We start from the raw sequence: 24,908 nt of genomic DNA, 5'->3' as shown, positions 1-24,908 counted from the left end.
TCATCAAAATGCGTAGCATTTCCATTCGATATGGAACATTACGCCATCGAAAAATTCAAACATATGCATTCATGTGTTAAACCCAATTGGACCATATCCCCGACAGAGGCGGATCTTTGTTCAACATCTGTACGACACGTTTGCTACAGTTGCTCCTGACAGCATTCAGGATTGATATTCCCCAGAGAGGTTTATTTCCTCACCCGTCCGTAAAAGGAAAGCTTGATTCTCCCCCGTGAGATCCCCACCAAGTGTTTAGCCTTGTTTCGACATATGTAGATGTCATCCTCTTGTGATACCGGTAACTGTCATGTTTGCACCCGTGCGTGTCTTTCTTTGTGTTAATTCCCTAAAACATTTCAAAAAAGAAAACAAATATTCACATATATATATAATGTGGCTGCTGGGATTCGAGCCCAAGTCTCCACGGCCACAACATGGAATTCTCACCACTAAACTACAGCCACATTTGTCTTCAATTTTAAAATTTGGATCATACAAATATTTTCTTGTTCAACAAATTACTACTTATCACAATTTTCTTTCTGATTGGATGATACAACTTGTACGCCTTTGTCTTTTCACTTAGCATTAAAAGAATGCATATTATGCTTTTTTCATAAAGTTTTCTCCTTAAGTTATCAAACACATGGGCATATGCTATACACCCAAAGATCCTAAAATGATGCATAATATGTTTCATACCACACTCTGCCTTTTGTGTCTTGACATCCTTTACAAAAAAATATGATACCTATTCAAAACATAGACTGACCACTTGATTGTTTTTGACAAAAACTTATTTAACATATTCTTTTCACTAAGCAAGAATTTAACCTTATTCAATATGGATGTGTTCTCTATCTCAAGGACTCTATATTGTTGAGAATAAGATGCATCAATGAGTTGTCTCATTATCCCATGAGCATCACTAAATGTATTAAAATAAGTAGAAGTATATTCACCTCATCTTTGAGTTCTCAAACATATAACTTTACTACTTGATTTTCCTTCAACAAGCATTTTAAATTTTCGGAAATTCTTCAAATGCTTTTGATTTTTTACGTAAAAAATAAGTCCATGTTTTCCTACTAAAGTTATTTATGAAGTAACTTTTTTCCATTTGAATAGGGATTGATGGGACAAAAAATATCTGAGTGCATCGTGTGGACCTTTTTTTTTTGCTTTCCAAGAACTCTAATTGAGAATTATCTCTTTATGTCGCTTTCCCTTCATACAACCAATGCATCTGACATTAGGCTCTTGAAAATTGGGAAAACCTTTAACCAATTCTTTTTGCATTAATGTGCTCAGACATAGGAATTAAAGCGGCCATATGTGCTATGCCATATGTGAGCATCATTCTCTTTTGAGGTCTTGAAGCAACAAGGAATAATAACTAGACAAAGATCACAAAAAGAGAGAATGAAATATATTTGATTTGAGAATGATTTTAATGCATATTTTTGTTATTGACATTAATGCATCTTCTTTTATTTACTGTTTTGAACAACCTTTTTTTTAATTGTGTTAATTATCTCTTTGTTGACTGTTTTGAACATCTTTTTTTAATTGTGTTGATTCCCAAAACCTTTAACTTGGTTCCCATGGCCACAATGTGGAAGACCTTTAATCATTTCTTTTTTCATTAATATGCTTAAATCTATGAAGCTAAACTAACCATAATTGATTTTTATTCTAACAACCTTCAACCAAGTTTCCATGGCCACATTATGGAAGATGAAGTTCATTACATAAAATGTACTTTATGCATCTTCTTTTAAAACTTGTGTTAATTCCCTAAAACATTTCAAAAAAGAAAACAAATATTCACATATTCTTTTCACTAAGCAAGAATTTAACCTTATTCAATATGGATGTGTTCTCTATCTCAAGGACTCTATATTGTTGAGAATAAGATGCATCAATGAGTTGTCTCATTATCCCATGAGCATCACTAAATGTATTAAAATAAGTAGAAGTATATTCACCTCATCTTTGAGTTCTCAAACGTATAACTTTACTACTTGATTTTCCTTCAACAAGCATTTTAAATTTTCGGAAATTCTTCAAATGCTTTTGATTTTTTACGTAAAAAATAAGTCCATGTTTTCCTACTAAAGTTATTTGTGAAGTAACTTTTTTCCATTTGAATAGGGATTGATGGGACAAAAACTATCTGAGTGCATCGTGTGAACCTTTTTTTTTTGCTTTCCAAGAACTCTAATTGAGAATGATCTCTTTATGTCGCTTTCCCTTCATACAACCAATGCATCTGACATTAGGCTCTTGAAAATTGGGAAAACCTTTAACCAATTCTTTTTGCATTAATGTGCTCAGACATAGGAATTAAAGCGGCCATATGTGCAATGCCATATGTGAGCATCATTCTCTCTTGAGGTCTTGAAGCAACAAGGAATAATAACTAGACAAAGATCACAAAAAGAGAGAATGAAATATATTTGATTTGAGAATGATTTTAATGCATATTTTTTTTATTGACATTAATGCATCTTCTTTTATTTACTGTTTTGAACAACCTTTTTTTTAATTGTGTTAATTATCTCTTTGTTGACTGTTTTGAACATCTTTTTTTAATTGTGTTGATTCCCAAAACCTTTAACTTGGTTCCCATGGCCACAATGTGGAAGACCTTTAATCATTTCTTTTTTCATTAATATGCCTAAATCTATGAAGCTAAACTAACCATAATTGATTTTTATTCTAACAACCTTCAACCAAGTTTCCATGGCCACATCATGGAAGCTGAAGTTCATTACATAAAATGTACTTTATGCATCTTCTTTTAAAACTTGTGTTAATTCCCTAAAACATTTCAAAAAAGAAACCAAATATTCACATATATATAATGTGGCTGTTGGGATTCGAGCCCAGGTCTCCACGGCAACAACGTGGAATTCTCACCACTAAACTACAGCCACATTTGTCTTCAATTTTAAAATTTGGATCATACAAATGTTTTCTTGTTCAACAAATTACTACTTATCACAACTTTCTTTCTGATTGGATGATACAACTTGTACGCCTTTGTCTTTTCACTTAGCATTAAAAGAATGCATATTATGCTTTTTTCATATTGTTTTCTCCTTAAGTTATCAAACACATGGGCATATGCTATACACCCAAAGATCCTAAAGTGATGCATAATATGTTTCATACCACACTCGGCCTTTTGTGTCTTGACATCCCTTACAAAAAAATATGATACCTATTCAAAACATAGACTGACCACTTGACTGTTTTTGACTAAAACTTATTTAACATATTCTTTTCACTAAGCAAGAATTTAACCTTATTCAATATGGATGTGTTCTCTATCTCAAGGACTCTATATTGTTGAGAATAAGATGCATCAATGAGTTGTCTCATTATCCCATGAGCATCACTAAATGTATTAAAATAAGTAGAAGTATATTCACCTCATCTTTGAGTTCTCAAACATATAACTTTACTACTTGATTTTCCTTCAACAAGCATTTTAAATTTTCGGAAATTCTTCAAATGCTTTTGATTTTTTACGTAAAAAATAAGTCCATGTTTTCCTACTAAAGTTATTTATGAAGTAACTTTTTTCCATTTGAATAGGGATTGATGGGACAAAAAATATCTGAGTGCATCGTGTGAACCTTTTTTTTTTGCTTTCCAAGAACTCTAATTGAGAATTATCTCTTTATGTCGCTTTCCCTTCATACAACCAATGCATCTGACATTAGGCTCTTGAAAATTGGGAAAACCTTTAACCAATTCTTTTTGCATTAATGTGCTCAGACATAGGAATTAAAGCGGCCATATGTGCAATGCCATATGTGAGCATCATTCTCTCTTGAGGTCTTGAAGCAACAAGGAATAATAACTAGACAAAGATCACAAAAAGAGAGAATGAAATATATTTGATTTGAGAATGATTTTAATGCATATTTTTTTTTATTGACATTAATGCATCTTCTTTTATTTACTGTTTTGAACAACCTTTTTTTTAATTGTGTTAATTATCTCTTTGTTGACTGTTTTGAACATCTTTTTTTAATTGTGTTGATTCCCAAAACCTTTAACTTGGTTCCCATGGCCACAATGTGGAAGACCTTTAATCATTTCTTTTTTCATTAATATGCTTAAATCTATGAAGCTAAACTAACCATAATTGATTTTTATTCTAACAACCTTCAACCAAGTTTCCATGGCCACATTATGGAAGATGAAGTTCATTACATAAAATGTACTTTATGCATCTTCTTTTAAAACTTGTGTTAATTCCCTAAAACATTTCAAAAAAGAAAACAAATATTCACATATTCTTTTCACTAAGCAAGAATTTAACCTTATTCAATATGGATGTGTTCTCTATCTCAAGGACTCTATATTGTTGAGAATAAGATGCATCAATGAGTTGTCTCATTATCCCATGAGCATCACTAAATGTATTAAAATAAGTAGAAGTATATTCACCTCATCTTTGAGTTCTCAAACGTATAACTTTACTACTTGATTTTCCTTCAACAAGCATTTTAAATTTTCGGAAATTCTTCAAATGCTTTTGATTTTTTACGTAAAAAATAAGTCCATGTTTTCCTACTAAAGTTATTTGTGAAGTAACTTTTTTCCATTTGAATAGGGATTGATGGGACAAAAACTATCTGAGTGCATCGTGTGAACCTTTTTTTTTTGCTTTCCAAGAACTCTAATTGAGAATGATCTCTTTATGTCGCTTTCCCTTCATACAACCAATGCATCTGACATTAGGCTCTTGAAAATTGGGAAAACCTTTAACCAATTCTTTTTGCATTAATGTGCTCAGACATAGGAATTAAAGCGGCCATATGTGCAATGCCATATGTGAGCATCATTCTCTCTTGAGGTCTTGAAGCAACAAGGAATAATAACTAGACAAAGATCACAAAAAGAGAGAATGAAATATATTTGATTTGAGAATGATTTTAATGCATATTTTTGTTATTGACATTAATGCATCTTCTTTTATTTACTGTTTTGAACAACCTTTTTTTTAATTGTGTTAATTATCTCTTTGTTGACTGTTTTGAACATCTTTTTTTAATTGTGTTGATTCCCAAAACCTTTAACTTGGTTCCCATGGCCACAATGTGGAAGACCTTTAATCATTTCTTTTTTCATTAATATGCTTAAATCTATGAAGCTAAACTAACCATAATTGATTTTTATTCTAACAACCTTCAACCAAGTTTCCATGGCCACATTATGGAAGATGAAGTTCATTACATAAAATGTACTTTATGCATCTTCTTTTAAAACTTGTGTTAATTCCCTAAAACATTTCAAAAAAGAAAACAAATATTCACATATTCTTTTCACTAAGCAAGAATTTAACCTTATTCAATATGGATGTGTTCTCTATCTCAAGGACTCTATATTGTTGAGAATAAGATGCATCAATGAGTTGTCTCATTATCCCATGAGCATCACTAAATGTATTAAAATAAGTAGAAGTATATTCACCTCATCTTTGAGTTCTCAAACGTATAACTTTACTACTTGATTTTCCTTCAACAAGCATTTTAAATTTTCGGAAATTCTTCAAATGCTTTTGATTTTTTACGTAAAAAATAAGTCCATGTTTTCCTACTAAAGTTATTTGTGAAGTAACTTTTTTCCATTTGAATAGGGATTGATGGGACAAAAACTATCTGAGTGCATCGTGTGAACCTTTTTTTTTTGCTTTCCAAGAACTCTAATTGAGAATGATCTCTTTATGTCGCTTTCCCTTCATACAACCAATGCATCTGACATTAGGCTCTTGAAAATTGGGAAAACCTTTAACCAATTCTTTTTGCATTAATGTGCTCAGACATAGGAATTAAAGCGGCCATATGTGCAATGCCATATGTGAGCATCATTCTCTCTTGAGGTCTTGAAGCAACAAGGAATAATAACTAGACAAAGATCACAAAGAGAGAGAATGAAATATATTTGATTTGAGAATGATTTTAATGCATATTTTTTTTATTGACATTAATGCATCTTCTTTTATTTACTGTTTTGAACAACCTTTTTTTTAATTGTGTTAATTATCTCTTTGTTGACTGTTTTGAACATCTTTTTTTAATTGTGTTGATTCCCAAAACCTTTAACTTGGTTCCCATGGCCACAATGTGGAAGACCTTTAATCATTTCTTTTTTCATTAATATGCCTAAATCTATGAAGCTAAACTAACCATAATTGATTTTTATTCTAACAACCTTCAACCAAGTTTCCATGGCCACATCATGGAAGCTGAAGTTCATTACATAAAATGTACTTTATGCATCTTCTTTTAAAACTTGTGTTAATTCCCTAAAACATTTCAAAAAAGAAACCAAATATTCACATATATATAATGTGGCTGCTGGGATTCGAGCCCAGGTCTCCACGGCCACAACGTGGAATTCTCACCACTAAACTACAGCCACATTTGTCTTCAATTTTAAAATTTGGATCATACAAATGTTTTCTTGTTCAACAAATTACTACTTATCACAACTTTCTTTCTGATTGGATGATACAACTTGTACGCCTTTGTCTTTTCACTTAGCATTAAAAGAATGCATATTATGCTTTTTTCATATTGTTTTCTCCTTAAGTTATCAAACACATGGGCATATGCTATACACCCAAAGATCCTAAAGTGATGCATAATATGTTTCATACCACACTCGGCCTTTTGTGTCTTGACATCCCTTACAAAAAAATATGATACCTATTCAAAACATAGACTGACCACTTGACTGTTTTTGACTAAAACTTATTTAACATATTCTTTTCACTAAGCAAGAATTTAACCTTATTCAATATGGATGTGTTCTCTATCTCAAGGACTCTATATTGTTGAGAATAAGATGCATCAATGAGTTGTCTCATTATCCCATGAGCATCACTAAATGTATTAAAATAAGTAGAAGTATATTCACCTCATCTTTGAGTTCTCAAACATATAACTTTACTACTTGATTTTCCTTCAACAAGCATTTTAAATTTTCGGAAATTCTTCAAATGCTTTTGATTTTTTACGTAAAAAATAAGTCCATGTTTTCCTACTAAAGTTATTTATGAAGTAACTTTTTTCCATTTGAATAGGGATTGATGGGACAAAAAATATCTGAGTGCATCGTGTGAACCTTTTTTTTTGCTTTCCAAGAACTCTAATTGAGAATTATCTCTTTATGTTGCTTTCCCTTCATACAACCAATGCATCTGACATTAGGCTCTTGAAAATTGGGAAAACCTTTAACCAATTCTTTTTGCATTAATGTGCTCAGACATAGGAATTAAAGCGGCCATATGTGCAATGCCATATGTGAGCATCATTCTCTCTTGAGGTCTTGAAGCAACAAGGAATAATAACTAGACAAAGATCACAAAAAGAGAGAATGAAATATATTTGATTTGAGAATGATTTTAATGCATATTTTTGTTATTGACATTAATGCATCTTCTTTTATTTACTGTTTTGAACAACCTTTTTTTTAATTGTGTTAATTATCTCTTTGTTGACTGTTTTGAACATCTTTTTTTAATTGTGTTGATTCCCAAAACCTTTAACTTGGTTCCCATGGCCACAATGTGGAAGACCTTTAATCATTTCTTTTTTCATTAATATGCTTAAATCTATGAAGCTAAACTAACCATAATTGATTTTTATTCTAACAACCTTCAACCAAGTTTCCATGGCCACATTATGGAAGATGAAGTTCATTACATAAAATGTACTTTATGCATCTTCTTTTAAAACTTGTGTTAATTCCCTAAAACATTTCAAAAAAGAAAACAAATATTCACATATTCTTTTCACTAAGCAAGAATTTAACCTTATTCAATATGGATGTGTTCTCTATCTCAAGGACTCTATATTGTTGAGAATAAGATGCATCAATGAGTTGTCTCATTATCCCATGAGCATCACTAAATGTATTAAAATAAGTAGAAGTATATTCACCTCATCTTTGAGTTCTCAAACGTATAACTTTACTACTTGATTTTCCTTCAACAAGCATTTTAAATTTTCGGAAATTCTTCAAATGCTTTTGATTTTTTACGTAAAAAATAAGTCCATGTTTTCCTACTAAAGTTATTTGTGAAGTAACTTTTTTCCATTTGAATAGGGATTGATGGGACAAAAACTATCTGAGTGCATCGTGTGAACCTTTTTTTTTTGCTTTCCAAGAACTCTAATTGAGAATGATCTCTTTATGTCGCTTTCCCTTCATACAACCAATGCATCTGACATTAGGCTCTTGAAAATTGGGAAAACCTTTAACCAATTCTTTTTGCATTAATGTGCTCAGACATAGGAATTAAAGCGGCCATATGTGCAATGCCATATGTGAGCATCATTCTCTCTTGAGGTCTTGAAGCAACAAGGAATAATAACTAGACAAAGATCACAAAGAGAGAGAATGAAATATATTTGATTTGAGAATGATTTTAATGCATATTTTTTTTATTGACATTAATGCATCTTCTTTTATTTACTGTTTTGAACAACCTTTTTTTTAATTGTGTTAATTATCTCTTTGTTGACTGTTTTGAACATCTTTTTTTAATTGTGTTGATTCCCAAAACCTTTAACTTGGTTCCCATGGCCACAATGTGGAAGACCTTTAATCATTTCTTTTTTCATTAATATGCCTAAATCTATGAAGCTAAACTAACCATAATTGATTTTTATTCTAACAACCTTCAACCAAGTTTCCATGGCCACATCATGGAAGCTGAAGTTCATTACATAAAATGTACTTTATGCATCTTCTTTTAAAACTTGTGTTAATTCCCTAAAACATTTCAAAAAAGAAACCAAATATTCACATATATATAATGTGGCTGCTGGGATTCGAGCCCAGGTCTCCACGGCCACAACGTGGAATTCTCACCACTAAACTACAGCCACATTTGTCTTCAATTTTAAAATTTGGATCATACAAATGTTTTCTTGTTCAACAAATTACTACTTATCACAACTTTCTTTCTGATTGGATGATACAACTTGTACGCCTTTGTCTTTTCACTTAGCATTAAAAGAATGCATATTATGCTTTTTTCATATTGTTTTCTCCTTAAGTTATCAAACACATGGGCATATGCTATACACCCAAAGATCCTAAAGTGATGCATAATATGTTTCATACCACACTCGGCCTTTTGTGTCTTGACATCCCTTACAAAAAAATATGATACCTATTCAAAACATAGACTGACCACTTGACTGTTTTTGACTAAAACTTATTTAACATATTCTTTTCACTAAGCAAGAATTTAACCTTATTCAATATGGATGTGTTCTCTATCTCAAGGACTCTATATTGTTGAGAATAAGATGCATCAATGAGTTGTCTCATTATCCCATGAGCATCACTAAATGTATTAAAATAAGTAGAAGTATATTCACCTCATCTTTGAGTTCTCAAACATATAACTTTACTACTTGATTTTCCTTCAACAAGCATTTTAAATTTTCGGAAATTCTTCAAATGCTTTTGATTTTTTACGTAAAAAATAAGTCCATGTTTTCCTACTAAAGTTATTTATGAAGTAACTTTTTTCCATTTGAATAGGGATTGATGGGACAAAAAATATCTGAGTGCATCGTGTGAACCTTTTTTTTTTGCTTTCCAAGAACTCTAATTGAGAATTATCTCTTTATGTCGCTTTCCCTTCATACAACCAATGCATCTGACATTAGGCTCTTGAAAATTGGGAAAACCTTTAACCAATTCTTTTTGCATTAATGTGCTCAGACATAGGAATTAAAGCGGCCATATGTGCAATGCCATATGTGAGCATCATTCTCTCTTGAGGTCTTGAAGCAACAAGGAATAATAACTAGACAAAGATCACAAAAAGAGAGAATGAAATATATTTGATTTGAGAATGATTTTAATGCATATTTTTGTTATTGACATTAATGCATCTTCTTTTATTTACTGTTTTGAACAACCTTTTTTTTAATTGTGTTAATTATCTCTTTGTTGACTGTTTTGAACATCTTTTTTTAATTGTGTTGATTCCCAAAACCTTTAACTTGGTTCCCATGGCCACAATGTGGAAGACCTTTAATCATTTCTTTTTTCATTAATATGCTTAAATCTATGAAGCTAAACTAACCATAATTGATTTTTATTCTAACAACCTTCAACCAAGTTTCCATGGCCACATTATGGAAGATGAAGTTCATTACATAAAATGTACTTTATGCATCTTCTTTTAAAACTTGTGTTAATTCCCTAAAACATTTCAAAAAAGAAAACAAATATTCACATATTCTTTTCACTAAGCAAGAATTTAACCTTATTCAATATGGATGTGTTCTCTATCTCAAGGACTCTATATTGTTGAGAATAAGATGCATCAATGAGTTGTCTCATTATCCCATGAGCATCACTAAATGTATTAAAATAAGTAGAAGTATATTCACCTCATCTTTGAGTTCTCAAACGTATAACTTTACTACTTGATTTTCCTTCAACAAGCATTTTAAATTTTCGGAAATTCTTCAAATGCTTTTGATTTTTTACGTAAAAAATAAGTCCATGTTTTCCTACTAAAGTTATTTGTGAAGTAACTTTTTTCCATTTGAATAGGGATTGATGGGACAAAAACTATCTGAGTGCATCGTGTGAACCTTTTTTTTTTGCTTTCCAAGAACTCTAATTGAGAATGATCTCTTTATGTCGCTTTCCCTTCATACAACCAATGCATCTGACATTAGGCTCTTGAAAATTGGGAAAACCTTTAACCAATTCTTTTTGCATTAATGTGCTCAGACATAGGAATTAAAGCGGCCATATGTGCAATGCCATATGTGAGCATCATTCTCTCTTGAGGTCTTGAAGCAACAAGGAATAATAACTAGACAAAGATCACAAAGAGAGAGAATGAAATATATTTGATTTGAGAATGATTTTAATGCATATTTTTTTTATTGACATTAATGCATCTTCTTTTATTTACTGTTTTGAACAACCTTTTTTTTAATTGTGTTAATTATCTCTTTGTTGACTGTTTTGAACATCTTTTTTTAATTGTGTTGATTCCCAAAACCTTTAACTTGGTTCCCATGGCCACAATGTGGAAGACCTTTAATCATTTCTTTTTTCATTAATATGCCTAAATCTATGAAGCTAAACTAACCATAATTGATTTTTATTCTAACAACCTTCAACCAAGTTTCCATGGCCACATCATGGAAGCTGAAGTTCATTACATAAAATGTACTTTATGCATCTTCTTTTAAAACTTGTGTTAATTCCCTAAAACATTTCAAAAAAGAAACCAAATATTCACATATATATAATGTGGCTGCTGGGATTCGAGCCCAGGTCTCCACGGCCACAACGTGGAATTCTCACCACTAAACTACAGCCACATTTGTCTTCAATTTTAAAATTTGGATCATACAAATGTTTTCTTGTTCAACAAATTACTACTTATCACAACTTTCTTTCTGATTGGATGATACAACTTGTACGCCTTTGTCTTTTCACTTAGCATTAAAAGAATGCATATTATGCTTTTTTCATATTGTTTTCTCCTTAAGTTATCAAACACATGGGCATATGCTATACACCCAAAGATCCTAAAGTGATGCATAATATGTTTCATACCACACTCGGCCTTTTGTGTCTTGACATCCCTTACAAAAAAATATGATACCTATTCAAAACATAGACTGACCACTTGACTGTTTTTGACTAAAACTTATTTAACATATTCTTTTCACTAAGCAAGAATTTAACCTTATTCAATATGGATGTGTTCTCTATCTCAAGGACTCTATATTGTTGAGAATAAGATGCATCAATGAGTTGTCTCATTATCCCATGAGCATCACTAAATGTATTAAAATAAGTAGAAGTATATTCACCTCATCTTTGAGTTCTCAAACATATAACTTTACTACTTGATTTTCCTTCAACAAGCATTTTAAATTTTCGGAAATTCTTCAAATGCTTTTGATTTTTTACGTAAAAAATAAGTCCATGTTTTCCTACTAAAGTTATTTGTGAAGTAACTTTTTTCCATTTGAATAGGGATTGATGGGACAAAAAATATCTGAGTGCATCGTGTGAACCTTTTTTTTTGCTTTCCAAGAACTCTAATTGAGAATTATCTCTTTATGTCGCTTTCCCTTCATACAACCAATGCATCTGACATTAGGCTCTTGAAAATTGGGAAAACCTTTAACCAATTCTTTTTGCATTAATGTGCTCAGACATAGGAATTAAAGCGGCCATATGTGCTATGCCATATGTGAGCATCATTCTCTCTTGAGGTCTTGAAGCAACAAGGAATAATAACTAGACAAAGATCACAAAAAGAGAGAATGAAATATATTTGATTTGAGAATGATTTTAATGCATATTTTTGTTATTGACATTAATGCATCTTCTTTTATTTACTGTTTTGAACAACCTTTTTTTTAATTGTGTTAATTATCTCTTTGTTGACTGTTTTGAACATCTTTTTTTAATTGTGTTGATTCCCAAAACCTTTAACTTGGTTCCCATGGCCACAATGTGGAAGACCTTTAATCATTTCTTTTTTCATTAATATGCTTAAATCTATGAAGCTAAACTAACCATAATTGATTTTTATTCTAACAACCTTCAACCAAGTTTCCATGGCCACATCATGGAAGCTGAAGTTCATTACATAAAATGTACTTTATGCATCTTCTTTTAAAACTTGTGTTAATTCCCTAAAACATTTCAAAAAAGAAAACAAATATTCACATATATATAATGTGGCTGCTGGGATTCGAGCCCAGGTCTCCACGGCCACAACGTGGAATTCTCACCACTAAACTACAACCACATTTGTCTTCAATTTTAAAATTTGGATCATACAAATGTTTTCTTGTTCAACAAATTACTACTTATCACAATTTTCTTTCTGATTGGATGATACAACTTGTACGCCTTTGTCTTTTCACTTAGCATTAAAAGAATGCATATTATGCTTTTTTCATATTGTTTTCTCCTTAAGTTATCAAACACATGGGCATATGCTATACACCCAAAGATCCTAAAGTGATGCATAATATGTTTCATACCACACTCGGCCTTTTGTGTCTTGACATCCCTTACAAAAAAATATGATACCTATTCAAAACATAGACTGACCACTTGACTGTTTTTGACTAAAACTTATTTAACATACTCTTTTCACTAAGCAAGAATTTAACCTTATTCAATATGGATGTGTTCTCTATCTGAAGGACTCTATATTGTTGAGAATAAGATGCATCAATGAGTTGTCTCATTATCCCATGAGCATCACTAAATGTATTAAAATAAGTAGAAGTATATTCACCTCATCTTTGAGTTCTCAAACATATAACTTTACTACTTGATTTTCCTTCAACAAGCATTTTAAATTTTCGGAAATTCTTCAAATGCTTTTGATTTTTTACGTAAAAAATAAGTCCATGTTTTCCTACTACAGTTATTTGTGAAGTAACTTTTTTCCATTTGAATAGGGATTGATGGGACAAAAAATATCTGAGTGCATCGTGTGAACCTTTTTTTTTTGCTTTCCAAGAACTCTAATTGAGAATTATCTCTTTATGTCGCTTTCCCTTCATACAACCAATGCATCTGACATTAGGCTCTTGAAAATTGGGAAAACCTTTAACCAATTCTTTTTGCATTAATGTGCTCAGACATAGGAATTAAAGCGGCCATATGTGCAATGCCATATGTGAGCATCATTCTCTCTTGAGGTCTTGAAGCAACAAGGAATAATAACTAGACAAAGATCACAAAAAGAGAGAATGAAATATATTTGATTTGAGAATGATTTTAATGCATATTTTTTTTATTGACATTAATGCATCTTCTTTTATTTACTGTTTTGAACAACCTTTTTTTTAATTGTGTTAATTATCTCTTTGTTGACTGTTTTGAACATCTTTTTTTAATTGTGTTGATTCCCAAAACCTTTAACTTGGTTCCCATGGCCACAATGTGGAAGACCTTTAATCATTTCTTTTTTCATTAATATGCTTAAATCTATGAAGCTAAACTAACCATAATTGATTTTTATTCTAACAACCTTCAACCAAGTTTCCATGGCCACATCATGGAAGCTGAAGTTCATTACATAAAATGTACTTTATGCATCTTCTTTTAAAACTTGTGTTAATTCCCTAAAACATTTCAAAAAAGAAAACAAATATTCACATATATATAATGTGGCTGCTGGGATTCGAGCCCAGGTCTCCACGGCCACAACGTGGAATTCTCACCACTAAACTACAGCCACATTTGTCTTCAATTTTAAAATTTGGATCATACAAATGTTTTCTTGTTCAACAAATTACTACTTATCACAATTTTCTTTCTGATTGGATGATACAACTTGTACGCCTTTATCTTTTCACTTAGCATTAAAAGAATGCATATTATGCTTTTTTCATAAAGTTTTCTCCTTAAAATATCAAACACATGGGCATATGCTATACACCCAAAGATCCTAAAGTGATGCATAATATGTTTCATACCACACTCGGCCTTTTGTGTCTTGACATCCCTTACAAAAAAATATGATACCTATTCAAAACATAGTCTGACCACTTGACTGTTTTTGACTAAAACTTATTTAACATATTCTTTTCACTAAGCAAGAAGTTAACCTTATTCAATATGGATGTGTTCTCTATCTCAAGGACTCTATATTGTTGAGAATAAGATGCATCAATGACTTGTCTCATTATCCCATGAGCATCACTAGATGTATTAAAATAAGTAGAAGTATATTCACCTCATCTTTGAGTTCTCAAACGTATATCTTTACTACTTGATTTTCCTTCAACAAGCATTTTAAATTTTCGGAAATTCTTCAAATGCTTTTGATTTTTTACGTAAAAAATAAGTCCATGTTTTCCTACTAAAGTTATTTGTGAAGTAACTTTTTCCCATTTGAATAGGGATTGATGGGACAAAAAATATCTGAGTGCATCGTGTGAACCTTTTTTTTTTGCTTTCCAAGAACTCTAATTGAGAATGATCTCTTTATGTCGCTTTCCCTTCATACAACCAATGCATCTGACATTAGGCTCTTGAAAATTGGGAAAACCTTTAACCAATTCTTTTTGCATTAATGTGCTCAGACATAGGAATTAAAGCGGCCATATGTGCAATGCCATATGTGAGCATCATTCTCTCTTGAGGTCTTGAAGCAACAAGGAATAATAACTAGACAAAGATCACAAAAAGAGAGAATGAAATATATTTGATTTGAGAATGATTTTAATGCATATTTTTTTTATTGACATTAATGCATCTTCTTTTATTTACTGTTTTGAACAACCTTTTTTTTAATTGTGTTAATTATCTCTTTGTTGACTGTTTTGAACATCTTTTTTTAATTGTGTTGATTCCCAAAACCTTTAACTTGGTTCCCATGGCCACAATGTGGAAGACCTTTAATCATTTCTTTTTTCATTAATATGCTTAAATCTATGAAGCTAAACTAACCATAATTGATTTTTATTCTAACAACCTTCAACCAAGTTTCCATGGCCACATCATGGAAGCTGAAGTTCATTACATAAAATGTACTTTATGCATCTTCTTTTAAAACTTGTGTTAATTCCATAAAACATTTCAAAAAATAAAACAAATATTCACATAAATATAATGGGGCTGCTGGGATTCAAGCCCAGGTCTCCACGGCCACAACGTGGAATTCTCACCACTAAACTACAGCCACATTTGTCTTCAATTTTAAAATTTGGATCATACAAATGTTTTCTTGTTCAACAAATTACTACTTATCACAATTTTCTTTCTGATTGGATGATACAACTTGTACGCTTTTGTCTTTTCACTTAGCATTAAAAGAATGCATATTATGCTTTTTTCATAAAGTTTTCTCCTTAAGTTATCAAACACATGGGCATTTGCTATACACCCAAAGATCCTAAAGTGATGCAGAATATGTTTCATACCACACTCGGCCTTTTGTGTCTTGATATCCCTTACAAAAAAATATGATACCTATTCAAAACATAGACTGACCACTTGACTGTTTTTGACCAAAACTTATTTAGCATATTCTTTTCACTAAGGAAGAATTTAACCTTATTCAATATGGTTGTGTTCTCTATCTCAAGGACTCCATATTGTTGAGAATAAGGTGTATCAATGAGTTGTCTCATAATCCCATGAGCATCACTAGATGTGTTAAAATAATTAGAAGTATATTCACCTCATCTTTGAGTTCTCAAACATATAACTTTACTACTTGATTTTCCTTCAACAAGCATTTTAAATTTTCGGAAATTCTTCAAATGCTTTTGATTTTTTACGTAAAAAATAAGTCCATGTTTTCCTACTAAATTTATTTGTGAAGTAACTTTTTTCCATTTGAATAGGGATTGATGGGACAAAAAAATATCTGAGTGCATCGTGTGAACCTTTTTTTTTTTTGCTTTCCAAGAACTCTAATTGAGAGTTAAAGCGGCCATATGTGAGCATCATTCTCTCTTGAGATCTTGAAGCAACCAGGAATAATACAACCACATTTGTCTTCAATTTTAAAATTTGGATCTTACAAATGTTTTCTTGTTCAACAAATTACTACTTATCGCAATTTTCTTTCTGATTGGATTATACAACTGGTATGCCTTTGTCTTTTCACTTAGCATTAAAAGAATGCATATTATGCTTTTTTCATAAAGTTTTTTCCTTAAGTTATCAAACACATGGGCATATGCTATACACCCAAAGATCCTAAAGTGATGCATAATATGTTTCATACCACACTCGGCCTTTTGTGTCTTGATATCCCTTACAAAAAAAATATGATACCTATTCAAAAGACAGACTGGCTACTCGATTGTTTTTGACCAAAACTTATTTAGCACATTCTTTTCACTAAGCATGAATTTAACCTTATTCAATATGGTTGTGTTCTCTATCTCACGGACTCCATATTGTTGAGAATAAGATGCAACAATGAGTTATCTCATAATCCCATGAGCATCACTAAATGTATTAAAATAATTAGAAGTATATTCACGTCATCTTTGAGTTCTCAAACATATAACTTTACTACTTGATTTTCCTTCAACAAGCATTTTAAATTTTCGGAAATTCTTCAAATGCTTTTGATTTTTTACGTAAAAAGTAAGTCCATGTTTTCCTACTAAATTTATTTGTGAAGTAACTTTTTTCCATTTGAATAGGGATTGATGGGACAAGAAATATCTGAGTACATCGTGTGAACCTCTAATTGAGAATTAAAGCGGCCATATGTGAGCATCATTCTCTCTTGAGGTCTTGAAGCAACCAGGAACTGTTTTGAACAACCTTTTTTTTAATTGTGTTAATTCCCAAGAGAAAACAAATATACATATAATGTGACTGCTGGGATTCGAGCCTAAGTCTCCACAACCACAACATGGAATTCTCTCCACTAAACTACAACCACGTATGTGTTCATTGCTTTTATATTAATATACTTCAATCTAAATAAAAATAGCCCAACATATAAAAAATTCGGACGATATGTCCTCGGAGGAAGAATACTTCAATGGGTTTTATGCAAAATATTTGAAAACATTTTAGATTAACTTTGAATGATATTTTACAAGCTTTTAAGTGATATAAGAGATGAATCATGATAGTTTAAAGATCATGACATTTAACCTAAATTATTTTCCATTTTCTTCATGATTGATCAAAGTCTTCATTTTTTGCTTTCTTTGTTGTTAATGCTGACTTTATATTTTCTTCTTTTGTTGATGTATTATCTTCATCAAAACCCTATTCAAGGTAAATGAAAGACTCTTCTTCATAGCCTACCTCATTTTTTATGATGAAAAATATTCTTATAAATTTTTTGTTCAACAACGAGTTGCTTCAGTATTTCTAAATTGTGCAATTTGTGCAACAACTAGAAACTCCTCATGTCTTTTACAATTTCAGACTTTCTTGCCTTTCCTGAAATATCACGAGTAGAACAAGTATAATATCCTACAATTTCTCCCGTTTTTAACAACATAAAAAAGAAGAAAAAGTAGAATAACAAAGATAATATAATGAAGAAGAAATAATATAATTCATATGTTAAAAATTAATCAATGAGGTAAGGATACATCATGATAATTAAAGTGTTAGATAAGATAATAACATGACATACACTTACCCTTCTTCACAATGCTAATTGAAAGTGTCAAACTTTTCAATTCATCTTCAAAACTAATTTTTACCTTACCATATAAAATGATATCCTTGTGTCTTGAGCAACCAATTTTTATATTATAATGTTAGCATATGATTTCCAAGTACACCTGCAAAAATAAATTAATGTTTCTTTCTAAGTGTCAAAAACTCTTTCGATCCTTTTTGTTTAGTTTATTTCTTAACCCAAACATACTTTCACTTGGTACACCAAATATTCTCATATAGTATGTATTAGGGGCATGTCCCTTACAAGCATAATAAAAACATGAAAATTTATTAAATAACTCGTTTCTTTTAGAAGTATAGAAAGTATTTCTCACATATGTTATTCTGAGTTGAAAATTATTTTTCACCTTCTTTGATTGAACATTGTTGTAAGCATTGCTATACTTAACAAATATAGTCTTTTTACTTGGACTATATTTATCAAATTTGGAGTATCTTATCCCACTTATATCATTCACATATATTTGCTTACTTAGAACAATTTCTAAATCAAGTTGACATTTTTCATACTTGCGTATCACTTGATTTTCAAAAATATTTAATTCAAGAGAATAACATTTATTACATGTTTAACTTATATTAACTTTGTCTATTTCCACTTGCATGGTATTAGTCTTCATTTATAGAGATGAAATTTTTTCTTTTGTTTAGCACATAATCCAGGAAGCTTTAGACATTCATCATGCAAATCATTAAAGGTATACTGTAATTCATCATAGGAATGTTTATCACTTGAGTCAAAATTACTAACCTCATCATCATCATTTGAGTGATGTGAAAGGATAAAAGATAGATGTGCTTGTTCTTCATTTTCAAAACTTGTATTCACATCATTGTCTTCCCAAGTGATGTATGCTCTTTTGGATTTCTATCCTTATTTTTATTGAATATATTCTTCTTTTGGATAAAAGGACATTCACTTTAAATATGTCCTTGTTTTCCACATTCAAAGCAGGTGTGACCTTTTGTTTTGAATTTAATGCTTCATTAACCTTCTTTCCTTGACCAGTTTTCATTGATTGTCTTTTTTCAATAATTTTTCAAACTTCTTAATGAGTACTTCTATATATTCACCATATTCTTCTTCACTATAAAATTGAGATTCTTATTCTTGATCACAATCATAACTTTTTTACTTTAGTCTTTAAATCAATAGATCTAACTTTATGTCTTTGTCCTTCATGTTTTTCTAATCGATCAAGTCTAGTTTCATGTTCTTGTAATTTTCCAAACATTATTATCGATGTCATTTTTTATAGACTTTTCTCTTATGAAATTGTAGTCACTTTTTATTGTCATGCTCTTGTTAAAGATCTAAGAACCTTTAAATTTAATTCACTATTCGTGAAGGTTTTTCCAAGAGTTGTTGGTTTGTAAAATAGGTGAACTTCTTTTACAAATCTAGAATCTTTTCTTCTAGTAGAATTCTAAACATATAATATTCTTGAGAGAGAGAGAGAGAGAGAGAGAGAGAGTTTAGTATTGACATTTTTACTTCTTTCGATCCTTCGTGTGTGACTTCTAAGGTTTCCCTTATTTCTTTTGCAGGTTGGTAATTTGACACCCTAAAGAATCTGTCCATCCCTAAGGAGGATGCTATAATGTTTTTGGCCCTTTTGTCATAGAGAATTTTCTTATTGCCATTTTCATTTCATAATTCTTCATGTTTGGGTTGTTCTACACCCTTCAACAATTGTACTAGGGATGAAGGGACCATTTTTGACAGCTTTTCAAACTTCTACATTTTGTGACTCAAGGAACATCAACATTCTAATTTTACAAAAATTGTAACAATCACTAGTGAAACTAGATGATATATTGATGTTGGAACCTTCTCCTATGAATGGTTTAATGAAAGCCATTTGTCTCATATCTAGGATAAATTTTCCTAACTCTTGCTTTGATGCCAATTGTAATTATGAGATGCAAGCTAAGATAGAGGGAGGGAGTGAATTAGTGTTTTTGAATTTTTCTCGTTTATGCGCTAAGTTTCTTAACTTGATAAATGATCAAAAGCGATGAAATGAATGTTACTTAGGAAGAAGGTAAAATTCAGAATTTAAATTGCCAAATAACACATGAGGATTTATCAAGTTTCCCTTACCAACTTAAAGGTACCCCTAGTCCCTATATTCCCTTAGAGGATTTTACACTATGATCAAATGCTCTTTACAATTATCACACCAAGCAATCTAAAGAAACAGATATCAACCAACTAAGAAAGTGCATTACTCTCTTGTTTAGAAAACAAATATCAGACTATATGATGGACTTCGAATCACCCCGACTCAAAGAACATTTTTCGCAGTTACCAAAAACTATGATAATCTTCACTAAACACTATGATGAAATAAGTCACACTAATTTTGTTGAGAAGTGAAGAACTTATTTTCGCTATACAATAATCACATTCAAACTTTGATTGTTGATTCTTATCAATATTAAAATTCAAATGTATATCACTTAATTCTCAAAATTTGTTTTGGTTTTGAAACTCTTTTTATTTATGAAAGTTTACAAAGTTTTAAACCATTTTGAAAATGAACGATATTTGAAAAAGATGTTTGAACTGTGTGAAAGAGAATGTGAAAGTTGTTAATTCTTATTTTGGTGTATAATGCTTTATATACACCTCTAGAAACCTTTATGAATGATTGCATATCTTTGGAAATGTTTTATGAAGCTTTGCCATTCGAAACAATGAATATGTTTTATGAAAATTTACACTGCTTTAGGTTGTAATCGATTACAAGTATCTTGTAATCAATTACAACTTTCCCATTATCAAAAACTTTGAAATCAGAGAATCTGTAATTGATACATATGAAGAGTATCCTTATTCATACTCTTTGATCAAAGATACTTAAATAGGGGCAACTATCATACCTCAATTTTGCCACTCATTTAATAAATAGATACATGCATCATGACATTTGCATCATCTGCATAACATATCGTGCATTTCATCTCGCATAATGCTTAAAATGTCAACCAAAATAAATTTTTGAATTTACAGACAGATCGGTCGAACTGATTCTCAAATGTACGTGAAATTAAGGGGCGAAAAATATCAAATTCGAGCTTGCAGACGTCGGTATTATTAATCTATGATTCACATAGTATAACCTGGTGTGTTTGTTTTATTTTTTTGACTCCTTTTGCAGTCACATTTTAATATGCTTGAGTTTTTTCAACCAGACATTTTTTACTTCAAAACTTGATCAAAACCTGTCTATTTTCTAGAAGTTTATTTCGCGCTGATCATTTTAGTGCGTTCAGTTTAATTTTTTTGAGCATTTCTATGCCCTATTTATATTCATTTTGAGTTCTTTTATTTTGGTTTTTTGTCAATATGTTTGAAATAATTAAATAGGATTAGTCATGTTTTCATTTCGATTTTATTGTGTTTATTAAAAATATTTGAATTTTATTAAATTTATCTATTTCAAACTTATTTTCACTAAAGTAACACTTCAAAAGGGCAATGAGGGTCATTTAGATCATTTAGGAACCCTAATAATATGGTATATATATTGTTAAAATTGAGAAAGATCGGATCAATCCTATACCATCAGCGGTGCCCCCTTTTGGAGAGATTTTTGAAATTAAAAAATTAAAGAGAGACCAATAAGAGATAGACAAGCGGGCATTATTTCAGGGGAGGTGTTGATTTTCTTTGAGGAAAAGCGTAATCCAAATAGAAATAAAATCTAACAGAAAAGCAAAAAGAAACTTTCAGTGTTTCCTCAAAAACATTTTCTTCTTCTTCATCGATACCAAATCCCACCTCACACATACATCTTCCTATCATCTGCAGCTACAAAAAGAGGTCACAAATCCACCTTTTTCAAATTTCATTTTTTATTTTTCTCTTGTTCATTGTTTCCTCAACATATATGTTCACTGTTCTTCAACTATAAACCCTCGTCTTCTTCTTCGGTCCTGTGACACAAGCTCGATCGACCACCTTCTTCCATCTTTCAATGCCACCACCATAACTCTCCGGCGAAACTCCTCTCAACTCACCCGCCATGTCCCCCTCCACGATACCTCTAAACCACACCAAAAAACCCACCTTTTTTCCAACTCACGTTAACTGCTACTGCCGTGAAAATGAAGCACAAATAACAACCATTACTCGCCATCAAAACTCTCTTCTCCAACCATTATTCCAATATAAGTCACTACAACAACTGGATATCTCACCCATGACCTCTAACATCAACGCACCTCATAACCACCAACCTTAACCTCACAACAATATTCACATTACAAATTTTCTTTTCTCTTCCTGAATCCACCATTTTCAAATTTGATTTTGAAACTCATCCTCGGGATTTTGTTTTTTTACCTTCATTTTTCACTCACTGAGGCTTTGGTTTGCTACTGTTGTTTGTTGTCAAGATCTTGCTATTAGAATTAGTGGAGGCTTACACTCCAAAGCCCCATGAGGAACCACTTCAATAGGGAGATTTGGAAAGGAATACAAAGAACAACCCCACTGTTCGCTCATCGACTCAACAACTACATCAACCCGGTAAGGTCACTAACATAACATCAACAACTCAACGACATCAGGTGTTTTATCGTTTGGTTTTTGTTTTCTTTTCTATTTTGAGTTCGATACTGCTCTATTTGTTGTGTTCGACTGGTATTTTTTTCCGATTCATCCTGTTTTGTTTTATTAGCTACGTTGGACTGATGTAATAATGTGTAATGATGTTAAATTAATGGAAATATATTGTGGTTATTTGTTGTTAGTTTCTATTGTGATCGAATCAGATAAATCCATGGGATCAACATCTGTGATATGTTGTTATACCGTTAATTTTTTGTTTGATATATTGATGGCATGTCGCTTTCGGTTTGTGTTTGCGTCGTAACATTGCATTTTGCTCCATTTGGTTGTGTTATGTGTAATCCGCACACATTTTTTTTCACTCATTGTGCTTTTCATTTCAATTCATCAAGTTTTGTATTTGCATGATTTTGAATCATTTTGCAATGATCGCATTATGTGTAGCAAGCTGAGGGGCCGAGTTCATTGGTCTATGTATGATTATTTAATTGTTTGTTGTTGTGTTTCGATATTGTACACGCATTCAATGGTTAGCATAACGACAATCCGCTTTTTGTGCTCCTACCAATTCACGTTCCAATTTGCAAACTTTATGGAGTCCATTGTATTATTGTTATCTTTTTTCTTTTCGATTTTATTTACCATTCTATTTTGTCACTAATTATACAATGATCCAAAGTCGTTACCTTTAAATCAAACTTAAAACCCTACTTTTGATAGCTTTGCATGTATTTGCGTTATGTGACATTTATTCACATCCTCGCATCATGATCTTGATTTGTGCACGTCCACCTTTCGCTTTACTTCTTTCAATTCAGTTACAATAAAAATATGTAGTGCATATGTCATGTGTGCTATTATCTCCTATATTTTGGATTGCTCTTGGGCCTTCTTACAATGAGATCATTTTGTTCACATTTACTTGTTTGATGGGTTTTCTTTTAGTCGCTATATCTTATATCCCCATTCGATAAAATGTACCTCGATACCCATGATGTGTAATAATTTTATCGCTTTATTTTTTATTACTTTATTGTTTAGTTAGTTTATAACACAAGAGTAAAATCAACCATTTTTATATAAAAAAAAGAACAAACGTTTGATCCAACGTCAATCCTCTTTTCCAAAATAAAGACCTTTCTTTTCAATCCATTTCTACCGTTTCCAATTTCTCAAACATTTCATCTTCCACCATTTTTAAACTTTCAAACCATTTTGTCAAATCACCTTTTTGTAAATGTTAATCAAATGCTTGATCCAACGTCAAGCCATTTTCCCAATGAAAATAAAAAACACTTAATTCTTATTAACCACTTTTCAATAAAGATGGAAAAGGAACATAGTGGATATCACAAGCTCCAAAGGCTAGGATTCGAGATGGATATGTCGCCCATTCCAGCTCTCGCCATCATTCAAAACCTTCAACGTGACTTTTTCAAACCTTTTCTTAATCAAACCTCAAAACATCTAAAAAATTATTAAATCCTTTTGCAAATAAGATGGAAAAGGAATTTGGTGGATACCACGAGCTCTAGAGGCTAGGATTCAAGATGGATATCTCACCCATCCAAGTTCTCGCAATTACTCAAAACACATCCAATACATCAAACTCGTTTCTCGCCGCCGTGTGATTGATCCTCAAACCCTTTTCATAAATGAAAGGTATTTTTTCTCGAGACGATGCAAAAACAATGTTTTGTCCACTTGAATGTGTGAGTAAGCTAGCGACGTTGCCCGTGAATGTGGGTTTATAAATCCATTCGGCTGTGATGCAACTGTTCCCTTCTCCACTTGTTTTGGGTAGCAAGCAATGTTTTTCTATCGATTAGCTTTCTCTAAAATCGTCCAACAAATAAATAGCCTTGAGCTCTATATCACACCCGGAGATACGTAGGAGCGAGATTCAAAGTCTCGTCAGGCACCCTAATAAAAAAAAATCTTTTGTCATATTCTTTCCCCTTTTGATAACTTGATAAGCCTAACATTTCAAAGCAAACACTGAGGCTCACAACTAACCAATTGGTTCCCGTTGAGTACAACATATGTTAGAGGTGTTAATACCTTTCCCTTAGGTAATCGACTCCTGAACCCTGATTTGGTTGCAACG

General features: G+C 31.5%; 6 non-coding genes across 6 annotated transcripts; all 6 read right to left on the bottom strand.

The window, feature by feature from the left end:
* Positions 1-395: 395 nt before the first annotated feature.
* On the bottom strand, positions 396-467 carry TRNAH-GUG (transfer RNA histidin (anticodon GUG)). The gene has a single exon. It is a non-coding gene; the product is annotated as a tRNA-His (tRNA).
* Positions 468-6,372: 5,905 nt separating this feature from the next.
* Positions 6,373-6,444, bottom strand: TRNAH-GUG (transfer RNA histidin (anticodon GUG)). The gene has a single exon. It is a non-coding gene; the product is annotated as a tRNA-His (tRNA).
* Positions 6,445-8,846: 2,402 nt separating this feature from the next.
* TRNAH-GUG (transfer RNA histidin (anticodon GUG)) lies at positions 8,847-8,918 on the bottom strand. The gene has a single exon. It is a non-coding gene; the product is annotated as a tRNA-His (tRNA).
* A 2,403-nt stretch (positions 8,919-11,321) lies between these two features.
* TRNAH-GUG (transfer RNA histidin (anticodon GUG)) lies at positions 11,322-11,393 on the bottom strand. Its single transcript has one exon. It is a non-coding gene; the product is annotated as a tRNA-His (tRNA).
* Positions 11,394-12,769: 1,376 nt separating this feature from the next.
* TRNAH-GUG (transfer RNA histidin (anticodon GUG)) lies at positions 12,770-12,841 on the bottom strand. The gene has a single exon. It is a non-coding gene; the product is annotated as a tRNA-His (tRNA).
* Positions 12,842-14,218: 1,377 nt separating this feature from the next.
* Positions 14,219-14,290, bottom strand: TRNAH-GUG (transfer RNA histidin (anticodon GUG)). Its single transcript has one exon. It is a non-coding gene; the product is annotated as a tRNA-His (tRNA).
* Between the last annotated feature and the right edge of the window lie 10,618 nt (positions 14,291-24,908).

The sequence above is a fragment of the Lathyrus oleraceus genome, chromosome 1 (assembly GCF_024323335.1).
Source record: "Lathyrus oleraceus cultivar Zhongwan6 chromosome 1, CAAS_Psat_ZW6_1.0, whole genome shotgun sequence".
In the NCBI taxonomy this organism is placed as follows: Eukaryota; Viridiplantae; Streptophyta; class Magnoliopsida; order Fabales; family Fabaceae; genus Lathyrus; species Lathyrus oleraceus.
Note: the sequence above shows the minus strand (reverse complement) of the source record. Positions and strands in the feature narration are given on the sequence as shown.